At 47.7% G+C, this 13492-nt stretch overlaps 1 protein-coding gene across 4 annotated transcripts in view; it reads right to left on the bottom strand.

Annotated features, from left to right (window-relative positions):
* The window catches only part of SGMS1 (sphingomyelin synthase 1), a 91833-nt gene that overhangs the window by 49728 nt on the left and 28613 nt on the right, over positions 1-13492 (bottom strand). Inside the window, exon 1 of one of the 4 annotated variants that reach the window (XM_072803721.1) lies at positions 10857-10950. The exons of the other annotated variants lie outside the window; for them this stretch is intronic. The gene's annotated coding sequence lies outside the window, so the exon portion shown is untranslated. Of the gene's footprint in view, positions 1-10856; positions 10951-13492 lie in introns of those variants that run through there. 4 annotated transcript variants of the gene reach the window in all.

Here is a 13492-nt window from a genome sequence, read left to right as displayed (position 1 = left end):
ACAAGGAGCAAGGCAAAATACGGATTTAATTTGTAAAAGAACAAAACACCAGTCATGAAGATCAAACCTGGAAACTGACCAAGAACGGCAATTATATACTTCATTTGGGGGAAAAGACTCTCTCAATTAGGAGGGTATTCAGCAACTGAGAATGCCAAAAATGGCTTTCCAAATGATTTCTGAGAACCAGAAGCATACCGTAAAATGACAGCGGCAGTCCCATATCTGGATCGTGCTCTACGCCTACGTTAGAGGAGTCAAGCTACACACATAACGAAAAGATCCTCGTTCTAAAATAAGTGCGGCTTGCATAGATCTCGGGTACATTCTAGAGACACCCTGTTCATTACAGGAACTTGTTGATCAGCATTCAGAGAGCAGATTACCAACGCGCTCTGGCAAGGCGACAGGCACATCACAGTCTTCGCTGAAGACACAAGCTCAAATTCATCTTCTATTTATAATCCTAATGAGCTTTTCTTTTTGGTATAAACAGAGCCAGCGCTAAAGAGCTAAGGACTGGAAATCATACATCTCTATAAAAGCCAAATCGCTTCATCAAAATAAAACCAAATCTTTATTAAAGCACATACCAAGCATTAAACATCATCCTGGGCATTTGTTAAGCCACAAGGACATTCACCATGGCTCCTGCCTAACTGGGTTATTTAGTATGTCCAAAATCCAAATTCCCATTCTTCTCCAAACCTGCTTCTCTTGCGTGCCTTCTTCCATTTTGTGCATTGCAATTCCACCTTGCCATTTGCCCGGGCAGTTTCTCCCCTCCCATGCAAACCATTAGAGCCAATCAATCCCATCAGGCATAAGACCCATAATACTCAAAGACATACCTGTGTACTAATCAGAAACTTTTATTTGGAAGCCCCCCATACATACTTGCATGAAAATATGCAGTTTGACTGAAAATGTTCGGTGGACTAGCAGAACATCTAGCATAACAGTGTCCTAGTAAATGCTTGTTGAAGGAGTATGTGGAGCTAGCCATCACCAGCATCTAGCACGTCAGCACTTACTCATAGTCCTGAGGTTCCCGCCTGATGGCTACTATTCACCACTAAGGAACATCAATCAAACCAGGACCCACAAGAATAGCGGGATCATGCAGTGAACTTGGAGTTACCTTATTATTCCCAAAGTGGTAAAGATTTTTGTTTCTAAAGCTCATCACTGTACTGAGCAGCCATTCTCGGGGCACGGTGTATCCCCGACAGTGAAAACTGATGATGTGGGTAGGGTAGCCCAGGGAACGTGACAGGGTAAAAGGAACCAAACGTACCAAAGGCATGGAACAGGAGATAAATAAGAGGAATGTATGTAAGATTCAACACAAGCAAAAATAATTGGATAGAAACTTGTTAAGACCATCATAATCTTTATGTAAGGCAATGGGACATGATTTACCAAAATCTACAACTTACTTTATGGACCAGAAATTCCATTTCTAAGAATCTGGCTTACAGGCATATTAATGAGTCGAGATGTTGATTCAAGAACATTCACTGCAGCCCTGTTTACAGAGCAGAACTGCCTAAATATCCTTCATTGGGTCTGGATAAATAAATGTGGTATTTCCTCACAACCCAATACCACGCAGTCGTCTGAAGGAATGGGGCGGATCTGTAGATACCAACATGTCTGTGATGCAGAAATATGTATTATTTTCATTGTAAGATGCCTGTATTTGGGGGGCACTGGGGGACTCAGTTGGTTGAACATCCAACTCTTGATCTCAGCTCAGGTCTTGATCTCAGGGTCGTGAGTTCAAGGCCCACTCTGGGCTCCACGCTGGGCACGGAGCCTACTTGAAATTAAATAAAGTAAGTAAGTAAGTAAGTAAGTAAGTAAGTAAATAAATAAATAAATAAATAAATAAATTGAAATGCATGCATTTTGCTGCATGTATGTACTTATGTGTGTATAGGCATAAAAAGTCTACTGGTAGGGCAGTCCGGGTGGCTCAGCGGTTTAGTGCTGCCTTCAGCCCAGGACGTGATCCTGGAGTCCTGGGATTGAGTCCCACGTCGGGCTCCCTGTGTGGAGCCTGCTTCTCCCTCTGCCTGTCTGTGTCTCTCTCTCTCTCTCTCTGTCTCTCTCTGTGTCTCTCATGAATGAATGAATGACTAAAAAAAAAAAATTCTATAGGTATGCACCATACAGAGGCTAGGGGACAAAAGGAATGGAGATTGGAGTGGGGAAGGGAACATCACTTGCTCATACATGATTTATGCAATAATCAGGTATCACTCTGTGCTTAAAAAAAAAAAAGATGATTATGGAGAGTACAAGAGATAAAGGAAAAAGAGAAGAGGGAAGGGAAGAAAGGTTACTGACGAATTCTCAAGGCCAGCATTAACACTGTTTTTTAAAGTATCAATGCCCAGGGCACCTGGGTGGCTCAGGGGTTGAGTGGCTGCCTCTGGCTCAGGGCGTGACCCTGGGGTCCTGGGATCCAGTCCTGTATCTGGCCTCCCACAGGGAGCCTGCTTCTCCCTCTGCCTGTGTCTCTGCCTCTCTAAGAATAAATAAATAAATAATCTTAAAAAAATATATTATCAATGCCTATCTGGAAACACTGGCCTAAGTCAGGTAGGCCTGGGCTTCGCCTTCCCTGACAGCCACCTCTCCCTGGGGCTTTGGGCCGCCTACATCTTTGGAAATCCATCCAGTCAGGCTGGCAGCGGCAGCTCTGGTCAGAATGAAAGATAAACAGAGCAGCCCTCAGCCCCAGCCACCTGCAGGCTCTGCTAACCCATCCCAGAGCTGAGCCGCACAACAGCAGAAGACAGACTTTCTTCTCTTTTTAAATTCTCACATACCCCCGAGGTTAAAACTACTAGATTATTAGATTATATTAGACGTAGATGTATATAGCTTTTATATTACGTAACATCTACATGGTAGTAAGCTTGGGGATTAAAAGCTGAGATTATATGTAATTGATGTTTGACCTGTGGGCCTCAGGTGACACCTGTCCATCTCTGGGAAGAGTCACCATGTACAACAAGAAACCGACCAGCTGAACCAGCACCGTTAACAAGCGATGCTACACCGCGATAAATCATCTTGGAAAGCGTTCAAGCATATGGAAAAATACAAGTGATATTCTATATCGCCAATTTTAAGCAAGCTTCTATGCAGTCTATACGTGGCTTAATCGCGGTTTTGTGATATTTGTATCACAGATAGATATACATGGCCAGAAAATGAGAGTTTAGGTCTACACACCAAATGGATGTCGCTTACCCCTGGTGACTTAACGCTTCTACTTTCCTTCTTACAGCTCAACATTTACTATCATGGGTACTTAATACTTTTCTAATAAACAAAAGGCTATAAACATAAGTAGCTGTTTTAAAGGTGGGTGCCCTCCTCCAGTACACACACACACACACACACACACACACTCCATCTCCCACCTGATCCTCACCAAAAGTCCCCCAACACAGCCCCCTTGTCTCCTGTTATCAAGAGCACCTGAGAGAAGACCCAGCGAGCATACAGATCTAACTTACAGCTCCTCTCAAAACCAGCCCCCGAATTCGTTCTGGTCTCACCAAACTCCCTAGAGTTGTCACTCTGGGCTTCATCCTTAGGAGCTGCCGGTTTTATCACATGGCCATGGGCATCACATGCCAGTGAGAAGCGCACCACTGTATACTAGCTGATGCGGTATCAGCACGTAGCAACCAATTTCTGTACTTCTGTGGAACCCCTAACACATGTAAGTCCAAATAACAAAGGTCAAGGTCTTTAGAAGCAGGTTATGGACTTCAGCAGGAGTTACACACAACGTACAATGGATTCCTACCAAGGAAGGAAGGACCTGCTTTTATTTAAACAAACAAACAAACAAAACACTTAAATCTTTTATTTGCAGGTACTTTGTAGGCCATAAAATTAGCTGATCCTTTCCGCAAAAATTCTGGGTAAGTCTGTTGTACCCCTATTTTACTTATAAAAACATGGAGGCTCAGAAAATGATTTTCAGGTTAGATCTTTGTACTACAGTTTTAATTCTATTATATCAAGGGAATTATTCAGAATTTCTCATTGAATTATCTGAGATAAAAAGGTAAATGATCCACTTCCTTTTGTTAAAAAGACTTCTGTTGCAATTCTATTTTATCAAGATTTTAAAAATTTATACAGGATTTTCTTTCAAACTTGTATTCTCCACTTTGGCCTCAAGTTTTAAAACAATCCTGTTATTTCAAAACATGTTTTTTACAAACCATCAATCTTTTCATAAAATAAGACTAAAGAATGGTTTTCTTCTTGTATCATTTGAATTAAATGGTACAAGCACCATGTGCGGAACTGTGCCAACTATATGGAGAAAAGTCTGAGAGCACTGAGAGAGAGAGAGAGAAACACAGTATTTGTCACTTGGAGACAAAGGATATAGAAATTACTTGGAAAAAAAAAAAACACGATGTCTTTATAATGAAGTTTCCACTTTCCTTTTTTTTTTTTTTTTTAAAGATTTCATTTATTTATTCATGAGAGAGAGAGAGAGAGAGAGAGGCAGAGACACAGGCAGAGGGAGAAGCAGGCTTCACGCAGGGAGCCTGATGTGGGACTCGATCCAGGGTCTCCAGGATTAGGCCCTGGGTTGAAGGCAGGTGCTAAACCGCTGAGCCACCGGGCCTGCCCTGTTTTCCACTTTCCTACATAAAAATGTACATAAGTTTGACTTGGACATGAAGGATAATGTTATTTTAAAATTGCCTTAAATATAAAATTCTCCTATTACTGCTTCATATGCACACACAAAACAAAAATATATATAATTTTATATTATTAACATGCATTGCTTTTTTTCTCAACAGGCACAGACACTCTTCTGTTTCTACAGAGACTGTGCAACATTTGGTCAGGGCTGCTCTCCCGCACACACACTTGAACACGAGGCAGCCCCTGGCCTGGTGCTTCCAGTGGGCTCTGGAACATCCAGGAATGGGTTCAAATTCTCCCTCCTTCCGTTACTAATGATGCCTTCCATCTGTGTGAACATTCAAGCTTGTTTTTTCATCTCTAAAATGTGAATAAAATCTCAGGTGGCTACAAAGAAACTGTTTTTGCCTTTTTTGCTTTGAAACAATTTCAAATTTAGGGAAAAGCTGCAGTAAGGCTGAGGCATACCCTTTGCCTAGCTTCCTCTCCGTTAATAATTTAGATGGCCACAGGTCAGTCCTAACACCCGGGGACTAACACTGCTGTTATCATTAACCAAGAAACAGACTCATTTGCATTTCCCCCGTGTCCCGCCAGTGTCCGCTCTCTGTCCCCACCACCACCTGGCTGGCCCATCTCCTCGATCTCCCCTCGTGCTTCCAGGCCTTGACACCACGGTCAGCAGGAGTTACTCTACAGAGCATCTCTTAGTCTGGGTTTCTCAGGTGTTCTCTCAAGATCAGCTGGAGGCTCTGCATTTTTGCAAGAGCCCCTCAGAAGTGATGTTGGATCCTACTCGGGGCATTGTATGACAGGGCATGTGATGCCCCCATCTTTTTACTGGTGATGCTAAGGGCTGGTGACCTCGGAGAAGTCCTCCACAGATGGCACCTACTACTATGGCAAAGTTTGGGCCAAGAACACGAGTTCTGGAACCAGGCAGATGTGCATTCTCATGCCCATTCCACCCACTCCTGCCATGTGACCGTGGGCAGGTGTGTTCACTCCCCTACCTTCCTTGCGTGTGCAACAAAGACAAAACCTCCTGGGACATTGTCAGGAGGCCACCACAACATTGTGAAGATGACAAAAGGACAAGATTTAGGGAAAGCACTCAGTGCCTGGAGGTCTTGAATGTTCCATCAATCAAACACTATTATTACTTTGTAAGGAAGTTACTATTTTTCTGCAAAAGCAGTGCTGTGACCTAAGGATGTCTGAGATCCGAGGGAAAAGATGCATTTGGGGCACCGTGGAGGAAGGCTGGAGGGCTGTGAGGAGGCGGGTGCAGAGCCAGCCACTCCCCTGCCCTCAGAGAACCCGCGTCGCTGGTGGTCCCTGCTGTGGAGGGCACGGGGGGTGGGGGGGGGCTGGCCCACATTGTGCCCCTGGTAAGATCACCACGCCCCTGCTGGGATCCCCTGCAGGAGTTGCTGGCTGAGGCCCAGGACGGCTAGGTTGTTTTCTTGTCCAGCTACCTCTGCTGACTCACACCTGTCCCTCAGTGAAGGGGGACACTCAGGACGTCTACAGGTGGGAGTTAAAACATATGAGAAAACGATCGCTCCTCTCAAAAGACAAATCTAACCCCAAAGGAATCAGAAAATCAAGGAAACTTAGAACTAACCCTGAGTGGTCTGGATACACGAGCCAGAGCTTTATAAACACTTTTGCATCAGAGTGTACGAAGGATCGTAAAACCAATCACTGCACCACGGCCTCTGGATTTGACCTCAGCTCTGGAAAGCCTCATACAACCTACAGACACGACAGGACCAAGAGATACACTCGTGCTGCGGGGCAGACTCGACTCTGTCCTGCGGCTTGGCTGCTAATTCCCAAAGTACCAGAGCAGTACCTGTGTTCTCTGAGCAAGCCCGTCTCACCGACACTAGTGCTCTGGCGCTCAGGCCAGGACACGGACCAGAGGCCCTGCTGACCCTTACGTGACTTTGAAGAGCACCGCATGTTCAGAGGGCAGCTTAAGTCACAAAGGCGCAGGAGCAGGAATCCAAGGCCACAGGTGCCTGGGTGGCTCAGCCGGTTGAGCGCCTGACTCTTGCTGTCAGCTCAGGCCACGATCTCCAGCCCCCGTCGGGCTCCACACCAGGCAAGGAGCCTGCTCTGCCCACCACCCCCACTGCCTGCACACGCTCTCAAAAACAAATGAAAATTTAAAAAATTCCAAGGCCCCTTCTTAGCACGTTTCTGCTCCGCATGTGAGAGGGAAGGTCTGTGACTTGCCTTCTCACGTCCTGTTCCCGCCTCCCGGCAAGGAGGGAGGTGAGGACGGCCAACACTACTCAGCGTGTACTAGGACCTCGGCTTTTCACAGACAGGATCACTGAAAGCAAAGCAATCCCATGAAAAGGAGTAAGAATCCCTACGGAGAGGTGAGGACCAAGGCCCCAGGAGCGGGCTGGGCACACGAGGCCACACGCCGGGGTGGGCTTCCAACAGCTCCAAGCCTGTGCGCCCCACACTACACGCAGGGGTGTGCACCTCCCAGCGAGGATGCCTCCCCTTCACATCATGGAGTGAGGCCGACAGAAGATTCCAAGATGCGTTTTCCACTCCTTGAAGTGTGGGGCACTGTTGCCATGAGCCTTGTTATCACCGACAGATTCTTCTCCCCTCTTTCCCCATCACCTCGGGGGCATACTCACGGGTCAGCAGCACTGGGGTCAGCAGCCCCAACCTGGGGTGCCCTTGCCTCGTCTGCTCCTCGCCCAGGCTGGTGCGGCCACCACCCTCCCACCCTCGCTGTGTGGCTGGGAGTCAAGAGAAGACTTCCCGTCCGGAGCCCAAGCCGTGCACAGTCTTACTTACCTCTGGCCCCAAGCACTCGAGCTCCACCTGCCACGCAGACCACTCCTGGGCCCACGTCCCATGTGTCACAGTGGGCAGCGTCACGTCAGGGCACAAACCACGCAGGGCGTCCCACACACCCGCGTTCCTCAGCCCCAGGGGCAAAGGCACACGAAGGTGACGGCTTCTTCCAGAGAGCCCCCCCATCCCCCCGCTCCCCCAGGCCCGGGTTCCCAGCTCCAAGGAGCTGCTGCAGGAAGCAGAGACACGAGGTATGTGTGTCTGTGTGAACGTCTCCACCTCACATCACGTCCTCCTTCACCAGGGCTTTCCCTGCTCGTCCCAGAAGAATGTGTCCTCCTTGGGAGCGACTCAGACACAGAACGCATCAGGGCGGGCGGGCGGGTGGGTGGACAAGCCTCTCCAGCCCCGTCCTTCAGGTAGGCTGTGCCAACCGTTTGAGAAGCATCTTTCAGGACTTAGGGGAAAAAAAGCAAATCTAACTGTCACAGGGAAAAAGCGAGGGGGGAACCCATATGTATCGCATCACGCCATGTGTATAAAGGACACGGAAGGAGACACACATAAAATATCGCTGGACGCTTCAAGACAGGCAAGGCACTAAGCCCGGGGAGCAGATCAGGGGTGACAGGGACCCACACCTGTCCCTCGGCATCCCCTCTTCCACTTCAAGGTGGACCCACGTCAGTGTGTCATCTACTCGACACATTGGGTATTTAAGTTAAATAGTAAAACAGAGACAATGTGCTTCTCACAAGCCCAGACCCCAGCACAGCACAGGGACTCACGCCGCGACAGAACCAATGAAACTCTAACTAGTGTAACGCAACAGGAGTTGGTGCCTCAGTGGCACCGGCTGCGTGAAATCACCCACGGACATGACAGCAGCAGCACCGAGAAAGGGGACCGCGATCCCCTCTTACGGAGGATGCTATCAACCCAGAGGGAAGAGTTTAGACTCATCTGGCAACTGGCAGAGACGGCTACTACCATCCCCAACAGCCGCTCCCAAGACGCCCGTGGGTGGAAGGTAGACACAGCCCCCCACGGGCTGGCGCGTGGGCCCGACGGACTCCACGCCAAGGCGGGCAATGCTCTAGTTCACGATTTCCTTACAACTTCATGTCAACTGCGTTTTGCCCCAGACTACAGTCATGGCAACCTTCACGCAAGACCATCCCCTTGCCCGAATCTTCAAGAAATGATGCGTTGACGGCGTCACTTCACGCCCCTTGACCCGCCCACTGCTGTCTGGGGGGATTCAAGCACCTTAACTTGAGAATCTGAGTCTCTAAAAGTCTACAAACGGGTCACGCGGCAATGGAGGCCAGGCTGTGGGCGCCGAGACCTCACTGACGGGCCCTGTGGGTGCCTCCCGCCCCCTTACCTACCCCCCACCCACGGCCACTACCAGGCCCCCCAAATAAAAGCCCTCCGGAGCCCCCACTGGCTCATTTACAGAGCGGCTTGGGTGCAGCCCTTCCCCGCGCACGCCTGCTGAACTCAGTCCAGGGGAGCCCAAAACACAAAATCTCCAACAAGCCCTGTATCTCATCAGACTTTGAATGAACCTTTTTGTTTCACGAACAAAACTGCTTCTAAGCACTTTCTCAATTATTAGGCCGTGCCAAGTGCATACTGGCCAATGTACTAATTGCAGATCTGTTTTATTTATGTGTTAAAACCAGAACCTCGGTTTGCTGACATTTGGCTAACCAACCATTTTGACTAATTTAACGTTTGAACTAGCGCGGCCTATCAAGTAACATGTGCCATAGTCCACGTTTCCCCGGATTTTAGCTGGCTCTCTCTCAATTTTTTCAAAGCAACTTCATATTGAAAAATCAGGTTAACCTATTTTCTGTAACAAATTCCTTGACTCATAAACCACTGTTAAAATTCCTGCACTGAAATTATGTTCGATTCTTCCTGAAATAGTTAGTACTTAGTATGTGTAATGCCCCTAAAGCAAATGCATACACCATGTTTTATGAAACACGTGTCGCAGGAAAGACACTCCATCCGGAAACCAGTTTTAACTGATGAGATAAAAGAAAAAGTGTCTTTGCGAGAAACAAAATACACAAATTATGAGATTACTACGATAAAAGTTTCTTGAATAAAGCACAGACTCTGAGGAATCATTTTACCCCCTTAGGGAATTTCGGCCAATAGAACATTCATGTCTAGACATTTTAAAAGGAACTGGGAAATCTGATGTTTGCACCAAGTTCCTATGGGGGTAGTAGGATGCCCAATTTCCTTACCAGATCGAAGATCTCCAGCTCCCAGGAAACATTTCAGACATTTTAGGCTCAAAAGAATTCCACTGTCACGAACCAAAGTGTGTGAAGGTAAGAGTAGCAGTGGTCACAGTCAGGGTTTGGTCTAGCGGTGGAGACAGCTCCTGGAGGTGGCGCCTAGGTCACTCAGTCCGTGAAGTGTCCTCCGCCTTTGGCTCAGGTCAGGATCTCAGGGTCCTGGGATGCTGGGATTGAGCCCTATGTCAGGCTCCCTGCTCAGCTCCCGTTCCCTCTGCCCCTCCCCACTGCTCATACTCTCTCAAATACATAAAATCTTTAACACCCCCCCCCCCAAAAAAAAAACAAAAAGGGAGAGGTCAGAAGGGAAACCAATGTCATGGGGGCGAGATATTGATGTCAGGAATCAGCTCCAGAAAGGGTGTGCGGGCTGCCCTGCCCCTGCTGTGGAACAGAAGGACGTCAGTGAGGACACAGTCTTCCCCAAACATCTCCAGGGTCTTGCCCACAGTGCTGTGAATTTCCCAAACATCTGTCACAGCAGCATTCAAGTATAAAGAAGGTACGCTCCAGCTTCACAACAGATTCCAAAGCAACTCAAAACCCGTCGAAACAGGAAGGCTTCCAGGCTAGGAGACGCAAGAACTGAAGTCAAGTCACTGAGGACCCCTCCCCATCCTTCGGTTTCTCTTTGAACTGACCCAGGCAGAGTTCAACACTTCTCCTCACTCTGTGCTGCCCTGGGGCCTGATAAGACAAACCATACGGGAACGTTTCAAAACCAGGAAATGCTGCACAAAAGAGATTGTCAGAGTGCTCAAGCATGGCAAATCTAGAAACGACTCCGTCATGTCAACAGCTTTCCGTCCGGGGAACTACAGAAATAAAACAAGATCTAGCCACAGGCCCCGGGAGCGGCTTGTTACTCTAGGCCACGGCTTCTCTAGGAGTTTGATAAATTACGCAAATCACTGTGACTTCGATTTGGATCTACTTCTCATAAACACAACATCATAAGGAAAGGCCTAGCCTTCCACCTAACCCCACAAGCCAGGGAGGCCGCAGGCATACCTCCAGTTTCTCCTAGTAACGGGACTGTGACCTTCACACCACCAAGACCATCCGCCTCAGGGTCCCAGACGACCAGCCCATCAAGCACTGCGCAAAGGGCAAGGCTGCCAGAAGGTGCACCTTTAAAACACCAGCAGGGCACAGTCCAAGAGTTATTTTGGGAACAAGAGAAAGAAAAGTCAACAGACAAAAAGTAAATAATTGAGTAACAAACAGGAGAACAAAGTGTTGGAGCAACATGATACGCTGCCTGGAATTCCTTTAAAATACCGCCCACCCCGCCCCGGAACCACAATCACAGAGAGTTGACAGTCATTAAGGCTGGATGATAAGGATAGGGAGTTCATTTTACTTGTCAGTCTATGTTCCTAAAAACGGTTTTTAAAAACTGCTTCAATAAAATGTTTTTAAGCTCTGACTTAGTAGGAACCCGATCTGTTCTGAAAATAATACACAGACATATACAAAAACAGAAAGCAGCCAGAAAAAAGAAGAAAAACAAATGCACCCACAAATTTATGTGGGCTGGTGGGATGAAACCAAAGGGTAAGTAAGCGGATGCCACGCGCCACCAGCACAGCGCCACCGCGCACAGCTCATAGATCTGTCTGGCAAGCCTCACACATTCCTCACGGTTACTAGAGCCGCCATTCCTTGATTTCACTTACCCTTCTAGGGTGGGGAATATGATGATTTAACACACTGAGACATAGCGAAACCAGCAGCTCTTTAATAACCTGTCCCTACGCACATTCCCTGAACAAAGTGCAACCTGCCCCTGGCTGTGCACCCAAGTGTCACCCACCTGTCACTCCACCACTGGGTGGGGGCCTCTGTCCACTAGCTCTTTGCTCAGAAAATGAGGACATAAACTCGGTTTCTTTGCCCAAAGAGGTCAGGTCTAGTCCACAATGGAAGAGCAAGGCAAAGGGTCAGACACTAACAGGCAAGACTGCCTCACACCAGGGTGATTACAGGAACCAGAGGAAGCCCAAACTACCGCTTGCCATTGACCGGGAAGACACACACACACACGCTAAAGCTTCACTCCATGTGCTCTACTTCTTCCCTTGCCCCATCTTTCCTTTCCAGCACCGCAGGAAGAGGACAGTGAGGAACATCCGAGAAACTCCACAGCGGTGCGAAGGGAGGCAGGTTAAGCAAGGAGACTCTGTTCTTGAAACTCCATTTGACAGAGGTACTGAGTTCTGAGGCCAACTACTTGTGTGGGCCAACTACATACCGGCAACCTTTCCCGACAGCCGTCCCTCAACAATAAAACAACATGCTCTTGGCAAAATGTTGTGTCAGTATGCACAGCCAAGACACAGCTAACAGGAATGTTGGCCGGGAAGTACAGCTTCAGAAGATCTTACAGGTGAGGGCAGCCCGGTGGCTAAGCGGTTTAGTGCTGCCTTTGGCTCAGGGCGTGATCCTGGAGACCTGGGATCGAGTCCCACGTCGGGCTCCCTGCATGGAGCCTGCTTCTCCCTCTGCCTCTACTTCTCTGTCTCTCATGAATAAATAAATTCTTTAAAAAAAAAAAAAAGGGTCTCACAGATGAGTTGATAAAGGTCCAACCCCCAAACTAGGGGGATTCTTTTGATCTAACGTCCTCAGAACACTGTTTACTTCATCCGCCAGGAGCAAGAAACCGAGGATCTGAGAGTTCAGACTCGACCTTTGTCACCTGAGTCATACATCCTCTCTCTCTATATGGACACTGCGAAAGCAGGGAAAAACGGCCACATCAGCCAATCCTCAGGCTGAAGAGGAAAATCAGCTACATTCCCTTCTCATTATCTTTCCTCTCTGAGCTTTTAAGAGCTTTTCCTTTAAAAAAAATTACATTCAATTAGCCAACATATAGAATATCATTAGTTTCAGATGTGGAGTGCAGTAATTCATCAGCCTCATATAACCCCCAGTGCTCACAACAGGTGCCCTCCTTCATGGCCATCACCTCGTTATCCCAGACCCCCACCCACCTCCCCTCCAGCGACCCTGTTTGTTTCCTAGGATGAAGAGTGTCTCATGGTTTCTCTCCAACTCTGATGTCTTCCTATTCAGTTTTCCCTCCTTCCCCGATAAGCCTCTGTGCTGTTTCTTATGTTCTACATATAAGTGATAATTGTCTTTCTGACTTATTTCACTTGACATGATACCCTCTACTTCCATCCATGTCGATGGAAACAGAAAAATTCCATCCTTTTTGATGGCTGAGTAATATTTCATTGTATATACATAGCATAGAAGAGAAACTTTTCTTAAAAACTGGCCAGTCCCTACCTTATGGATGATGCGAATCTTACGATGTTTCCCGTTTGGCTTTGGCCACCTGTAGCGCCTGAGCTAAACGTGCAAGCCACATCTGCAACCGGACTGAGCCTAGACATCCAGTGCTGGTACCTAAAGAGTCTGAGTGCTCGTCTCGTGAATCTTACGATAAAACGTCCGTCACAGGCCACCTGAATTCCTACTTCCAGGAAGATGAGTCAGGAGCAGCAAACAGGTGACAGCACAGTGCCAGTTCTCCCGACACTTCAGATGATGGACTGTACCACAGTTTATGACTCATGACAGGGCAGAAATTGTCCAGACCTGATCAAGAATCACATCTGCCAGCAAACTCCTGT

This window comes from Canis lupus, chromosome 27, assembly GCF_048164855.1.
Source record: "Canis lupus baileyi chromosome 27, mCanLup2.hap1, whole genome shotgun sequence".
In the NCBI taxonomy this organism is placed as follows: Eukaryota; Metazoa; Chordata; class Mammalia; order Carnivora; family Canidae; genus Canis; species Canis lupus.
This window is presented reverse-complemented; position numbering and strand designations above follow the sequence as displayed.